Raw genomic sequence first — 12,985 nt, forward strand, 5'->3', positions numbered from 1 at the left:
TAAGACAATTGATGTATGGATGACTCATAGTGAAGACTGGATTCATGCAGATATCCAACAATTTATGATGTTTAGAATGAAACTAACGTGAGGTAAAATAAATAAATCATTAATCAGAAGACTATTGATCAGATATGAAAATATCTGAAAGGTTATATTGGAAAATTATAACTTTGTAATCTGAATACTTTCCTTGGTGCCCCAACTTCCTAGTTAATTACAGTTACATGATTATTCAGTTTAATCGAGTAACTAATTACAGAGAATCTTTGATAAAAACAAAGTCTTTAGTTTAATGATAGTAAAGACACGACAGAGTCATGCTGAGACCATGTTCTCTTTTACAGATGAGCCCTGAATACACATTAATACACATCAATACACACTATACACATCAATATTCACATAATGTCAAGTGGCAGCCATGTGACCAATACAATTTGATTTGATGAACTGTGTCATGTTAACACTGTAGGACAGTGTTTCCCACAGGGCTATTTCACTATTCAGGCAACTGTATCAATCAATCAATCAGTCATTCGTTCATGCCATCACACAGCATACGAAACATGCATGCTTTGAAATGCAATCAAGCATTTTAGTTTTAAAATTAAATAACAAAGGGAGCTTTGAATAATTAGCCCCAAACAATAAATAAACTGCAATTCACAAATGCATGCAACTGTTTTTAGTCTGCTATTATAAAGGCTTTATTGTTAGAACAGACTCTCTGGTACACTTATTTATCAGTCAAAAGTTTGGACACACCTATTCATTCCAGGATTTTTCTTTATTTTGACAATTTTCTACATTGTAGAATAATAGTGAGCACATAAACTATTAAACATATGGAATCATATAGTATCCAAAAAAGTGTTAAACAAATCAAAATATATTTCATATTTGAGATTCTTCAAAGTAGCCACCCTTTGCCTTGATGACAGCTCTGCACACTCTTGGAATTCTCTCAACCATCTTCATGAGGTAGTCACCTGGAATGCATTTCCATTAATAGGTGTGCCTTGTTAAAAGTTCATTTCTGGAATTTCTTTCCTTCTTAATGCGTTTGGGACAATCAGTTGTGTTGTAACATGATATAGAGACGATAGCCTTCTTAGGTAAAAGACCAAGTCCATATTATGCCAAGAACAGCTCAAATAAGCAAAGAGAAACAATAGTGTCACAGCCGTCAAAAGAAGAGGACCAAAGTGCAGCGTGGTGAGCGTACATCTCTTTTTATTTAAAATGTCGCCAACAAAACAAGAAACGAAAAACAACCGTGAAGCTTACAGGGCTAAGTGCCACTAACAAAGATAACTACCCACACTGAAAGGAGGGAAAAAGGGCTACCTAAGTATGATCCCCAATCAGAGACAACGATAGATAGCTGTCCCTGATTGAGAACCATACCCGGCAGAAACATAGAAAACAAAACATAGAAACACATCACACCCTGACCTAACCACATAGAGAAATAAAACGGCTCTCTAAGGTCAGGGCGTGACAAATAGTTGGACCATGGAGTGAAGGAAAACCAGCCAACAAGTGCTCAGCATATGTGGGAACTCCTTCAAGACGGTTAGAAAAGCATTCCTCATGAAGCTGTTTGAGAGAATGCCAAGAGTGTGCCAAGTTGTCATCAAGGCAAAGGGTGGCTACTTTGAAGAATCTAAAATATATTTTGATTTGTTTAACACTTCTTTGGTTACTACATGATTCCATATGTATTATTTCATGAGTAGGTGTGTCTACACTTTTGACTGGTACTCTACATGTTTCACAAAAAGAGAGCAAGGGTTGAGGGAATAGGGAACGTTTTTCCTAAACAAATTAGGGATTTCAGTAACATAACTTTTCAGTCAGAAACAAGTAAGAAACTAATATTGGCTGAAATGCTTCGGCACGGACAGCGCAATAAATACTTTCTGTGCTGTGGTGCCTTTTCGCAGCAGTAGGGAGAAGAGCGAGATAACGTGCGCCAGTCACACAGGCACTCGCTGTCATTTTTTTAACACAGTATGACCATCTGGGTTTTTATTGAGTCATTTGTGTGTCTTAATTATTTAATCAAACAGTCTGCTTAAAGCATCAGACAAGCTCAGTGCATATGCAGTTGATTTTATTAAACACACAGGGTGTGTTTGTCTATCTATGGAAAAATAACTTTAAACATTTCGACCAATCGATTGGTTGAAAGAACAGGAACAGATTTTTTTTAGTCGGGATAGCCCTAGTTTCTCAACTCCGGTCCTCGAGTACCCCCAACAGTACACATTTTTGTCATGGCCCCGGACAAGCACACCTGATTCAACTTGTCAACTAATCACCAAGCCCTTGACAAGTTGAATCCGGTGTTTTTGTCTGTGGCAACAACTAAAATGTGTTTTGTTGGAGGTACTGGAGGACCGGAGTTAGGAAACCCTGTTGTAGGAGATAACACCCAGATCGCTGCAGAACACCCAGTAGTCTGATTGTGTTATGTATTAGGCATTGGTCTCTGTGTCTCAGAGAACCTCCATCTTATCCCAGTTAGATCTTCCATAACACCCAACCCCTCTCAGGGGGGACACTATACTAGAGCTCAACAACTAGTGTATTCCTCTTTATACACTGTCTCCCTGTATTTTAGTGAGTGCATTAAAAACACAATTCCAATAACTTTCCTGTGGATTGGCCCTCGTCTCCTCATAATCCTCAATCCCAGTCACGTAGTGCCATTTCGTCCATAAACACTGACTCCAAATCAAAAGGCAAGCATCATGACCCCAGGAAACTGATGCATGTTTCATTGGAACACCTATTGAGGCCAGAAGAATGGAAAGCAATGGGAGAAATCCACATACTGAGTAGAGTTCTATTGCTGCAAATGTTGATCATTATCTCTGTTGTGACTTGTGACTGCTTTCTCTCTTTCAGGGAACTGAGAAATACAAATCAAATCAAATTGTATTAGTCACATGCGCCAAATACCACAGGTGTTTCACCTTACAGTGAAACGCTTACTTACGAGCCCCTAACCAACAATGCAGTTAACAAAAAAATATATATACAGTGCCTTGCGAAAGTATTCGGCCCCCTTGAAATTTGCGACCTTTTGCCACATTTCAGGCTTCAAACATAAAGATATAAAACTGTATTTTTTTGTGAAGAATCAACAACAAGTTGGACACAATCATGAAGTGGAACGACATTTATTGGATATTGCAAACTTTTTTAACAAATCAAAAACTGAAAAATTGGGCGTGCAAAATTATAGCCTGAAATGTGGCAAAAGGTCGCAAAGTTCAAGGGGGCCGAATACTTTCGCAAGGCACTGTAAATGAATTACGAATAAGAAATATAAGTAACAAGTATTTAAAGAGCAGCAGTAAAATAACAATAGTGAGACTATATACAGGGGGGTACCGGTACAAAGTCAATGTGCGGGGGCAACGGTTAGTCGAGATAATTGAGGTAATATGTACATGTAGGTAGAGTTATTAATGTGACTATGCATAGATGATAACTGGAGTTGCGATACCAGGCATGATGCAACCAGTCAGGATGCTCTCGATGGTGCAGCAGTAAAACCTTTTGGGGATCTGAGGACCCATGCCAAATCTTTTCAGTCTCCTGAGGGGAAATAGGTTTTGTCGTGCCCTCTTCATGACTGTCTTGGTGTGCTTGGACCATGTTAGTTTGTTGGTGATGTGGACACCAAGGAACTTGAAGCTCTCAACCTGCTCCACTGCAACCTTGTCGATGAGAATGGAGGCGTGCTCGGTCCTCTTTTTCCTGTAGTCCACAATCATCCCCTTTGTCTTGATCACATTGAGGGAGAGGTTGTTGTCCTGGCACCATACAGTACTTATACAGAGGTTTTGTGGATGGAGGAGAAAAGACAGTGACAGTTATCTGAGTTGTAAACTATATAGCACTGTACCCAATAGTTATGGTTGTGTTTGTCTGAGCTAGGAGGAAACAGTGCCTATAGAGTGCTTATTTGGCACAGAGGTAGCTATGTGCTGTCTGTGGATTGTGCAGCTTAAGGTTCGCCACAGAAATGAGGCCAATTTTCTCTCCTTCCCTCCTAGAATAACTCACTCTAGCTGGGCAATCTACTGTCCCCTCCTTCAGCTTGGCTCTGAGTCGTCTAGGAAGGAATGATTGTACTCTAATGGCTTCAATACACATACTCCAGCAATTACCAGGGTGAAGTTTATATTTTTAACCTCTTGAAACTAGGGGGCACTATTTTCATTTTTGGAAAAATAACGTTCCCAAATTAAACGGGCTATTTCTCAGGACCAGATAATAGAATATGCATATAATTGACAGCTTAGGATAGAAAACACTCTAAAGTTTCCAAAACTGTAAAAATATTGTCTGTGAGTATAACAGAACTGATATTGCAGGCGAAAGCCTGATAAAAATCCAATTAGGAAGTGACTCTTATTTAGAAACCTCTGCGTTCCTATGCATCCCTATTGAACAGTGAAAGGGATATTAACCAAATTCCTTTTTCTATGGCTTCCCTAATGTGTCTAGTGTCACAAGACATAGTTTCAGGCTTTTATTTTGAAAAATGATCATGAGCGACAACATTGCGTCAGTGGTCAGCTGGTGGCTCTCAGATTTCTGCGTAATAGACAAATGCGGCCATTGATTCTCTCGCTCCTACTAAGAAGCCAACTGACCCGGTTGGCATATTAATCAAATAGATATTTGAAAAACACCTTGAGGATTGATTATAAAAAATGTTTGCCATGTTTCTGTCGATATTATGGATCTAATTTGGAATATTTTTTGGCGTTGTCGTGACCGCAGTTTCCGGTGGATTTCTCAACCAAACGTGAAGAACAAACGGAGGTATTTCGGCTATAAAAATAATCTTTATGGAACAAAATGAACATTTGCTGTCTGTTTCACTATATTTCACTTGTGATTTCATGAATATGAATATTTTCTAGTAATATTTTTTGTCCGTTGCGTTATGCTAATTAGTGTCAGTTGATGACAATTCTCCCGGATCCGGGATGGGTAGTTCCAAGATTAATGTATGATTTGACAGACACGTTTTTTCTTTACAATACTGATTAATCTGTGTCAGAGATTGCACATTTGACTTGTGACCATTGTACTGGATAAACCTAAGCAGTGATGATAACCCAAGATCTCAGCACCGTGGATTCCAAACTGATGATAACCCAAGATCTCACAACTGTGGATTCCAAACCGATGATGACCCAAGATCTCACCACCGTGGATTCCAAACCAATAATAACCCAAGATCTCACCATTGTGGATTCCAAACCGATGATAACCCAAGATCTCAGCACGGTGGATTCCAAACCGATGATGAGCCACGATCTCACCACTGTGGATTCCAAACCGGAAGACACAAAAAGAATCAGTAGTCGTTTGTCTGTGGAACTTGTTTCCAATGTCGGAAAGAGAAATGTCAAACCATATCTGTCGCAAATATCTCTTTGCTCTCTTAATATCCCCATCCATCAAGGTTGATTCTCTTTGGTAAATGTGTGTAGTTGTCTTTGTATAGCTCTGGCTCATCTTTCGCTGTGATGTAGTGCTTTCCATATCCCTCGTCTTGCACTGGAGCCAACTGACTAAAGATCTGTCCAGATGGGAGCCAAAACTTGTTGCCTGCAATGGATCTCTTCCCTTCTATCATCTGGAAATCACACACAATACAGTTTGTCATAATGCAATTACTCTAAAGGGCCTCTGTTTCTTGATTCCACCACCACACTGGTCCTGAACACTGGGGCCCGACAGGGGTGCGTGCTCAGCCCGCTCCAGTACTACCTGTTCACCCATGACTGTGTGGCCATGCACGACTCCAACTCAATCATCAAGTTTGCTGATGACAACAGTGGTAGGCCTGATAAGCAACACCAAACTTCTCTTTGCTCATTTGAACTGTTCTTGCCATAATATGGACTTCTACCAAATAGGGCTATCTTTTACCAAATAGGGCTATCTTCTGTATACCAGCTCTACCCTACCACTAATTGTCTCAAACGCATTTAGAAGGAAAGAAATTCCCCAAATGAACTTTTAACAAGGCACACCTGTTAATTGAAATGCATTCCAGGTGACTACCTCATGAAGCTGTTTGAGAGAATGTCAATAGTATGCAAAGCTGTCATCAAGGCTAATGGTGGCTACCTTGAATAATCTAAAATGCAAATTTTGATTTGTTATATTTTGATTTGTTTAACACCTTTTTGGATACTATATGATTCCATATGTTTAATAGTTTTGATGTCCTCACTAATATTCTACAATGTAGAAAATAGTAAAAATAAAGAAAAACCCTGGAATGGGTATACATATACACGTGTATATATATACACGTGTATATATATGTGTATATAAAACATGCACAGTACCAATCAAAAGTTCTGTACTGTATAGGAGCGGTCACCTGTCCAGGGTTCGAGCCTCAGTGTGAGGAAGTGGTACTCGCCAAATCACGAGGAAGTGGTACTCGCCAAATCACGAGGAAGTGGTACTCGCTAAGCAAGCAGCACACACACTAACCTTCTGTTAATCCATGGCCAGGTGCTTAGCCCGTCAGAGAGGTGGGGGGGGGGGGGGCTGCCTTAATCAAAGTCCCGGTCATCAGGACCTGGGGAGCAGTTCTTGTTGGGGTTAACTGCCTTGCTCAAGGGCAGAACGGCAGATTGTTCCACCTTGCCGGCTCGGTGATTCGAACAAGAGACATTATAAGACACCAATTATTGGAAGAACAATACTGTGTGGTTCCTTTTATTCTCTGAAAGAACATTGGATGCAGAACGTGCATACAGACAAGGCAAACACCGAGGCTGTCACAATAGACAGCCATTCCACATTTCATATTGCACATTTACAATAATGGGTAGAAAAGAAAAGAGATTGCTCACTATGCAGCCATTCAGAGAGGTCTGTGTATGCCGCTGGCCTTTCAAAGCTATAGAGAGCTGCCCTTTAGCTTTAACTCAGATCAAGTGCAACATCCACTTAATCTGAGTTACAGCCTAACTCCCCAGCCCTATAAAAGTAATTAGAGCCTGTCTTTAAAGAGCAGCCCAGTGGAGATGGAGAAACAATACCGAGCTCAGAGGATATATAGAATGTTTTAGAGTAAAAGTCCCTCCACTGTTGTTTTGATCACGCTGTGCCTTATAAACCCATAAACTCACCCTATGTTTTACACCTTCGACTGAGCAGTGGAGGGAGGCTAGTATTTCTAAGGACTGAGTCCTGTTGAGCAGCACATGAGCTCCTTTTTTGAACATTTATTTATCTGGGTAACCTCATTGAGATCAAATCTATTTTCTCAAGCAACACCTGGCGCAAACCAAGACCGCAGCAGGGGGAACAATGTTTCACTGGAGTGGAACCACCTCTCCCTTCTTCCTGTGTGTGATCGATGGATGACACCCTTGAGTGTGTAATTTTGTTTGTTTTTAACAGAGATGCAGGTTTTGGCTGTATTGAAACTCAGACATTCTCATGGAATTCACAGCAGTTTGAGGGCGTAAGACCATCTAGAACCAAACTTGTTTAAAGAGAGATTTTAATTGCTGAACAGTGGAAAGGTTCCATATGATGAAAGTGTATGTTTGGGGATTCAGGTTTGACAGTACCTTGATCTGTGTGGCAATGTTCACAATAGGGAGAAGGAGATGAGGAGAGAGAGAGGGTGAGGGGGAGAAGGAGATGAGGAGAGAGAGAGGGTGAGGGGGAGAAGGAGATGAGGAGAGAGAGAGGGTGAGGGGGAGAAGGAGATGAGGAGAGAGAGAGGGTGAGGGGGAGAAGGAGATGAGGAGAGAGAGAAGGTGAGGGGGAGAAGGAGATGAGGAGAGAGAGAGGGTGAGGGGAGAGAAGGAGATGAGGAGAGAGAGAGGGTGAGGGGGAGAAGGAGATGAGGAGAGAGAGAGGGTGAGGGGGAGAAGGAGATGAGGAGAGAGAGAGGGTGAGGGGGAGAAGGAGATGAGGAGAGAGAGAGGGTGAGGGGGAGAAGGAGAGATTGAGAAAGAGAAATAGTGAGGGAGAGAGCAGAGAACGTAGAACATTGTTATTGTCACGCCCTGACCGTAGAGATCTTTTTATTCTCTATGTTTGGTTGGTCAGGGTGTGACTCGGGTGGGAAACTATATTTTCTTTGTTTCGGCCGGGTATGGTTCTCAATCAGGGACAGCTGTCTATCGTTGTCTCTGATTGGGAATCATACTTTGGCAGCCTTTTTTCCTTTTGTAATGGTGGGTAGTTGTCTTTGTTAGTGGCATTATAGCCTAAGTAAGCTTCACGGTCGTTTCTTTGTTCTTTGTTTTGTTGGCAACATTTATCAATCAAAAAAATGTACGCTCACCATGCTGCACCTTGGTCCGGTCATTTCCATGACGACAGCGATTGTGACAGTTATTGTCTTCGTCCCACATTGGTTCCTCTTGCTGAGATGTGCGTTAGTTGAATCAGCACTTCCTTTAAACGGAAAAATAACAGTTAAATAATTATGCAATGAAAACTCCAACCATTTAAACGCCCTGTCTCTGCATAAAGACAGTACATTCAGTATGGTAAGGTGTGCTTTATCAGCAATGAACAAACAGAAGATGGAAACAAATAACAAAGCAGTAAACAGAACATCATGCCATACAGGTGTTCTGCATTTGAAGATCATTTTGCTCCTACAAAACAAGGACAATCTAAATAAAATTTCCGGACCGCTAAATTGGTGCTGAAAGGACCTGTAATACTGACATAACCACAGTACCACCAATTTACCTCACAGCTTGTCTGGGATTTCCAGATTCAGATTTTGTGTAAGGTTTGTTGGCATGTCTAAGGCACGGTGGTGGAATCCTCCATTTGAGCCTCTGTCTGTCTGGCTGTCCATCGCTGTATGTATTGTAATTTTGCTTCAATCCGGGAAGCCCTTCGATTTGAGAGGAGCTGAAGTGGCAGGAAGTCAGCTCACATCTTGCTATGTCACATGATTGTGTAAACACAGTGCCATACTTCTCTCTCTCTATCTCTCTGTGTTGTGTACACTAGCTACCCAGCAAACATGACCCCATGTGGGTATTCGGTGGGCATGGTGGGCACGGCTTGAACCCCACTAAGCCCACACCAGGCCAACACAGGCTAGACCACACCAGCTCAACATGGGCCAGCCCATACCGGCACAACACAGGCTAGCCTACACCTGTTTCAACACAGGCCAGCCCACACCAGTCCTCCATCAGTCCAACACGGGCCGTCCCACACCAATCCCACATCAGCCCAACACAGGCTAGCCCACACCAAGCCCAGCTACTTCATAATGTGAGAGCTCATTCGAATATTTGGGGGAGTGGTTGTGCAAATACCCCAATTTAAAAAATAATACTAGATGAAAATTGCTGACACCATTTAAGCCAAACCTAAATCATTTTAGAATCTTTCCGTTCCGAGGTGAACCCCTATTTTCTTTGTTCTGTTCCAGTCTTCCGACCAGAAAATAATGTTCTGAACCGGTTTAAACCCCCAACAAGTTAGAATTCATATAGTTCCTTTTTCTGTATTTTTTTTAACCCATGAATGCAACCTTGTTTTTACATTTAACATTCATTTACTCACCCAATTAGCGCTGATAGTGCAGCTTGCTGTGGAACGGGTAAAATGGTTGTTTACATGTTTGATTGGTCAGCTAAGTGCAGGCTTGAGATATGACTGAAATTTCACGGATGTGGAGAGAAAGACAAGGCTGAAGATGGAAGGGGCTTTAAGCGCTGAACATCATGATGTGAATTGGAATGTGTTTAAGCTATTATTAGCATTAAAACTTTATAGAATTATATACTACACCTGGAAAATATTTTTGGAACTAAAAATAACATTACTAACATGTTCCCAAGATTTGAAAATAATGGTTCTGTTCCGGAACACTAGAGATCCCTTCGTTCCCTGTTCTGTTTCCGTTCCTCCAAAAACATCATTATTTTTTCGATTTTCTGTTTTGTTCTCTGAACTTACTGACACTGAGAGTTTCATTCCAGTTTAAGTGTTCTGTTGTGTGGTCAACAAAAACACGATATTGTACACTGCCAAAGGTGAAGTCCGTAAAAAAGACAGAAAAGTGCATGTGACATATGAGAAACTTTAACGTTTCTCTGGTAAACATATACACTATATAGTATATAAAAAAAGTATGTGGACACCCCTTCAAATGAGTGGATTTGGCTATTTCAGCCACACCAGCTGCGTATCGGAGTATAAAATCAAGCACACAGCCATGCAATCTCTATAGACAAACATTGGCAGTGGAATGGCTTTACTGAAGAGCTCAGTGACTTTCAAGATGGTACCGTCAAAGGATGACACCTTTCCAACAAGTAAGTTCGTCAAATTTCTGCCATTCTAGAGCTGCCCCGCTCAACTGTAAGCGTTGTTATTGTGATGTGGAAACGTCTAGGTGCAACAACGGCTCAGCCGCAAAGTGGTAGGCCACACAAGCTCACGGAATGGGACTGCTGAGTGCTAAAGCACATTGCGTGTAAAAACAAGTTTGGGGTCACTTATGATAGCAACCACATTGTCTTTGTGATACAATGTAACGGGCAGCCAATCCAAAATGGCGGGCTTATTTCAGGCAAAGTGAGGGCCGCCCTTGGGGCCACTGGCCTTGGAGCCAATGTGGAGTCGATGAGCAAAGGTGCATCGGCCCAATGTGGGCAGCCTTTGTGTGGCCAATATTTTAGCCCACATTGTGCCAATGTGGACATGTACTGCTCACCATGGCTTACCTCTACAGTATTTCGAAACCACCTTACTTTTCCCTGAGTTTACCTCTGTACTGTACCACTCAGTTTAGCTTTGTCATTGTGTTCACGTGCCTGAGTTACTTATGTACTCTATCTGAGCTTCAAACAGTTTACCTACAGGACAAATGTCACGGCCGTCAAAAGAAGTGGACTAAAGTGCAGCATGGTGAGTGTACATTTTTTTTTAAATGTCGCCAACAAAACAACAAACGAAAGAAACAACAGGGAGGCTTACAGCACTAAGTGCCACAAACAAAGTTTACTACCCACAACAAAAGGAGGGGAAAAAGGGCTACCGAAGTATGATTCTCAATCAGAGACAACGATAGACAGCTGTCCCTGATTGAGAACCATTGAGAACACAGCATTCCCCACATGGGAACAACAAATAGCTAATGATCCCATGTATTACATGGTGGGAGTGTTCCTCTTCACTGTTATAGATCAGTGGGACTCAACAGCCCATTAAACAGTAAACACATGGGGAACAGTAAGACATTATGAGGCAAGTACATACAGTTGAATTATCTTTGATATAATATCTAATTCCAACAATGCAGGCAGGAGGTAACATCTCCATGTGGAATGAAAGGGTCATCCAATATGTTTAGAAGGGCTGAGCTCAGAGAGCTTCGTCTTGTCCACAGACAGATCAATAGTCATAGTTAAATGCTTGGTTATAAACAGATCAATATGAATGGTTCACTGCATTGTTGTACAACGCTCAGTAGTACATGGTGAGTAGCTTGGCCGTGGCCAAAGTCAATAATACAGTTAGATGCTGATTAATACCAAACCTTTTAAGAAAATATTATGTTATTGGCTATGTAATGTGCAAGTCTGAAGTATGAAAGGGAAAATAAATTAACACACAAATCTAGGTTGTATTTACAATGTTGTTTGTGCTCCACTGGTTGCCCTTTCTCATGGCAACGGGCCACATATCTTGCTGCTGTTTTTGCACACTGCGGTATTTCGCCTAACAGATGAGAGTTTATGAATGTTTGATTTGTTTTAAAATTCTTTGTAGGTCTATGTGATTTGTGGGAAATATGTGTCTCTAATATGGTCATACATTTGGCAGGAGGTTAGGAAGTGTAGCTCAGTTTCCATCTCATTTTGTGGGCAATGGACACATAGGCTGACTTGGCTCCCGAGAGAAGACAGGCTATGGCTGCCTCTCTCAATAGCAAGGCTATGTTCACTGAGTCTGTACATAGTCTTAGTTTTAGATCACTCACAGTGGTCAGGTATTCTTCAACTGTGTACTCTCTGTTTAGGGCCAAACAGCATTCTAGTTTGCTCATTTTTTTGTTTAAGCTTTCCAATGTGTCAAATAATTATCTTTTTGTTTTCCCATGATTTGGTTGGGTCTAATTGTGTTTCTATCCCGGGACTCTGTGGGGTCTGTTTGTGTTTGTGAACAAAGCCCCATGACCAACTTGCTTAGGGGACTCTTCTCTAGGTTCATCTCTCTGTAGTTTATGGATTTGTTATGGAATGTCTCTCTCTAGTCTTAAGCTCTCTCTCTCTAGTCTTCATCTTTCTCTCTCTAGTCTTAATTTCTCTCTAGTTTTCTTTTCTCTCTCTAGTCTTCATCTCTATTTCTTTAGTCTTCATCTCTATTTCTTTAGTCTTCATCTCTATTTCTTTAGTCTTCATCTCTCTCTCTCTCCAGTCTTCATCTCTCTCTCTAGTCTTCATCTCTCTCTCTAGTCTTCATCTCTCTCTCTAGTCTTCATCTCTCTCTCTCTTTTTTTCACAGCTTGGCCCAGTAAGTGGCTCTTCATTTCTCTGCACATTTCAGAGTGTCTGAGACACTGTGTTGGGTTTACTCCTTATTGTGATGGATGGCTGTGTTGGTTAACATTAACATCAACATCAGGACTGTTTGTGTTCCCGCAGCAAGCCACTGAGTGTGTATGTCAGTGTGTAGTATGCACTTCACTGAGAGAGTCAGAGGCTGAGCCGAGGATGGAGTTGATAGTTGTCGTGTTTAGATTTGATCACATATCTGTGATGCAGGGGAGCCCTGAAACCATTACGTATATCAATAGTCAACAGTGTAATGGAAATGTGCTGGAATTGTAAACCTATTATTTTCTTTAATGTCTGAAATGCTGTCTCTCGTCTGACAGAGGAACGCACCCTGACAGCATGACCGTTTCCCCTCCCTCTCTGCTTGACCTCCC

The 12,985-nt window shown here is 41.4% G+C and overlaps 1 long non-coding RNA gene across 2 annotated transcripts; it reads right to left on the reverse strand.

Annotated features, from left to right (window-relative positions):
- Positions 1-321: 321 nt before the first annotated feature.
- Positions 322-8,957, reverse strand: LOC135556590 (uncharacterized). Of its 2 annotated transcripts, XR_010458021.1 has the most exons (3): positions 8,776-8,957; positions 8,360-8,472; positions 322-5,356 (listed from the first exon to the last, which is right to left on the reverse strand). It is a non-coding gene; the product is annotated as an uncharacterized LOC135556590 (long non-coding RNA). The 2 variants fall into 2 exon arrangements; XR_010458020.1 differs by having other exon boundaries at positions 322-8,472.
- Positions 8,958-12,985: the final 4,028 nt, after the last annotated feature.

Source organism: Oncorhynchus masou, chromosome 15, assembly GCF_036934945.1.
Source record: "Oncorhynchus masou masou isolate Uvic2021 chromosome 15, UVic_Omas_1.1, whole genome shotgun sequence".
NCBI classification, from domain to species: domain Eukaryota; kingdom Metazoa; phylum Chordata; class Actinopteri; order Salmoniformes; family Salmonidae; genus Oncorhynchus; species Oncorhynchus masou.